We start from the raw sequence: 3,740 nt of genomic DNA, 5'->3' as shown, positions 1-3,740 counted from the left end.
GTGGTGTGTTGGCTCTAAAAGGTTTTGAATTTAGGTGACAAGTTCAGATGTTTTTTTTTGTTTTTTTATGGAGAGCTGAAACATTTAATCCAGAAAATGTCTCAGCCATGAATGCTTTTTTTTTTTTTTTTTTTTTAAAGTGCTTTTGAGAAACAAATAATTCCCCTAATCTGCTTCTTTATTTGTAACTAAAATCAGTGGTTGTCAAAGTGGGTTTGGCAGGAACCCAGGTGTCCTTAAGGGGTTCCAGGGGGTCCCTGGTAATATTCTAGCTGCTTACATGGGCTATATAGTTTTTACTGGCCTGGAGCAAATGGGTCCGAGACACAGAGAGAACATTGTCAAGTCTTATTGCGTCTGGGGTTGCAGGGAAGCAATAAAGAGTAAGAATGGTTTGGGTTTTTCAGATATCCATCTGTGGAGAGCAAACATGCTCCAGATGAGAGTCTGTAAAGGGGGCAGACTCTCAGCTAACACCAATAACAACACATTTCAATACCAATAAGCTGGGACAGCGGGTTAGAAGTTGATCAGCATGTCGGTGAATTAGTCTGCGCATTATTTAAAATTGGTTATGATTACAGGGATTAAAGCGATACATGATCAAATACATCCCAAAGGTCAGACCAAATCTACATCGTCAACCATTACAGTTACAGAAAGAGAGTTCGGCCTTTGAACAATAATTTTACAAAGTTTGGAATTAACGATCACTTCCATTGATTACTTACACTTACAGTGTTTGACATCGCTAATAATTTGATCATGAATTAAAAAAATCTCGGACCCTACCTCTGAATCATGTTGAAGAATGACGTGGAAGTGCTAGACAAAGCAACGGAGTCCGCTATACGACACTATAACATGAATGTTTGCCTTTATATCGATGATGAATCAGAATATCAATAAAAGAGGAGAGAAGAACATTCTGGAGAACAGCAAACTAAATGCAGCAGTTTAAGCACGTGCACGGAGACCGTACCTGTCTCCTGCAGACGGCGAGCGTGCACTGATAAAAACATCACCACCCTCTCTCACTCACTTGAGGTGAATTCTCCTGATTACATCCTGCTGCGTTCTCACATCAGCTCGCTCGGACTTCATGTGGTGAAAAGAGTAGAGAGGAGAAAAATTCAGTTTTTCACGAGTTTTGTGCAAGTTTTAGAAGTAATGATGCAACAAAATTAGAGCACTTATGTTGTCAAACCAAGCTTAAACACATCAGTGACATTGTCCAATAACAATAAGGCTATAAAATCCTCTGCCTGAGATGAAGTGCAGGGAAACCTCTTTCTCAGGAATCTTGAAGGTTGAATTTAAAGTTTGAAAGAAATTTGAAAAGGACAGAATATGAACATTTTAACAAATCTAGAGGTTCAGTTGAATTAAATGTCTAATATGTATATAAAATCACAGGGATGGCATGCGAAGGTAATTAAAAAAAATACAGAAGTGAAACTTATTGGTCCACAGAAAAACATCACACTGACATCACTACTCATGTCAGTGCATGTCTCATTGTTATTCTAGTTTTTGCAGCTCCACACTTTCTGAATCATTTTGTTTCTTATCAGTTTGACTTCTGAAGAAGCTGAGGGTCGTTGTCTTTTTTAACGGAGGCTGTTCCTGCTGATGCTCACCACCGAGTTCTTCCCCTAATCACCCCAAACATCCTTTAATGCCTGTGCAAACACAGCACCGAACAGTTCCTGTGTGGCTTCAGGATCCCCCCCTCCTGGGAATATCACAACTGGCACTCTGTTCTTAGAACAGCAAATATGAAAACGGTCATTACACAGCTGAATCACTACATGTGTCTATGGCATCTATGGCAAAACAGACATTTGTTCTGAGGAAGTCGATGACCTGTTTTCAGCTATGAGTTTACAGTAAATGCAATAGCACTAGTGCAATGCAAAGGAAATATTGCGCCTGCCTGGTCCCTTAAAAAAATTCTGCTGTGTAAGCAACACTGGAGCTTCTCGCTCTGCTTTTCTTCCCACTCCCTCACTCCTTTCAGATTTAATGATAATGTACTCTATATAAAATATTACTTTAACTGAATGGACTTTGAATTCAAAAGTCATCAAATACTGTTATTTTTTTTTATTGTAGCCTACTCTAAAGAGTATAAAGTAGGCAAGCACTAAATAGACATCTGAGCAACTCTGTTGCCATACAAGACTTAAAAATCCTTTACTGATTCAGGGCTACAGGTGTTTTACTTCACCTGTAGACCTGAGTGGTAGCCTCCCCAAAGAGCACCTGTTTGCTGTTCAGCTTGATTGAGCACCTACGCGGAGCATCATTTATGTTTGGTATACTGTTAAAATACTGTTAGTTGTGGGATATGATGGTTTTCTCAAGTTTAGAAACAACTCTGAAACAAATGGAGGGCATCAATGAACCCTTGCTTCATCTCAGCAAGTTACAGCTTCGCTATTTCCAACTTATTTACCCCATTTAGGCTATGTTAAAAAATAGCTAACAGGCCACAGGAATTAGAAGGTTGCAAAGTCTTAAACGAACATACAGTACCTACAAGCACATGAGCTGGCTTAAAGAAGCCAGCTAACTTAAAACCAAAGCACTTATCTAAAAGGATCTAACTGACGAGCTAAGCTACAGTCACTACAAAGTTGATCACCTGAAACCAAACTAAAAGCTGAAAGGAGCTCACGATTTAGCTACAGTAACTATACATACGCACAATTAGCTAAAAGAAGCTAGCTCACATGAGCTATGGTAACAAGAAAGCAGAAATCCTGAATAAAGGATTATTTTATCCTAAACCAAAAAAGTGAGCTGAAATAAATTATCTTAACTAGCTAAAGAAACGTGCACGTTTTTTAATACTGGAGCCAAAAAAATGACATGAAATAGGATCGCTTTGACTTGGGAAAGTAACCAGAAAGTTGTTAATTAGGAAGCCAAATTAATTAGCAGTAGAAGTTAAATAGCTACAAACAGCATAGCTGGAAAACCTGACACCTATAACCTAAAACCAGAAAAATAGTTTCAGTTAATAGAAAGTTGCAAAACCTAAATCCAAATAAAAAATTAGCTGAAAGAAGGTTCCCCTCCATAAAGAAGTTATGAAACAATTAACTTAAATTATCTAGTCGTTTATCTTGGAGCCAAAACATTTACTGGAAAGAAGCTAGCTAACTAGCTACAAACAAGAAAGTAACAAATGTATAGACCAAGTCAATAAACTGAAAGAAAATGTCTAACAGATGACAGTAATTACAAGGTTTCAATTCCTGAAACTAAAACAATTAGCCGAAAGAAGCTAGCTAACTAGCAATGGCTCAAATGTTGCAGAGCTTTAAACAAAACTAATATCCAAACTGGCGAACCATCTGTAAGCGATCTCCAGAGTCATAACAGGAGATAATTATCTGCAGTCATCAAGAAAACCCCTCTAATATTGGACCTGAACTTTAAATCATCAGAAAAATGCTTTAACTTGAAACAAACCACTTTTTTTTATGAATTAAACCACAGGCCTGTTCATTAAAGTTAAAGTATTAAAAACTAGTCTACATGAATGTGAGGTTGAAGTGTTTCATGTTTTTTTTTTCTTCTTAGGGCTAAATGATAAATAATAATAATAAAGGAATCAATTTTCTTCTGACATAAGCCAGCATGTTTCATGACCCACTTACTGAAGGTAGGAAGGTTCCAGGCCTGCTGGTTTTTATTAAGAGACCGCCCCTCACACACTTGAAATGTGCCGG

Source organism: Symphodus melops, assembly GCF_947650265.1.
Source record: "Symphodus melops genome assembly, chromosome: 16".
Classification (NCBI taxonomy): domain Eukaryota; kingdom Metazoa; phylum Chordata; class Actinopteri; order Labriformes; family Labridae; genus Symphodus; species Symphodus melops.
Note: the sequence above shows the minus strand (reverse complement) of the source record.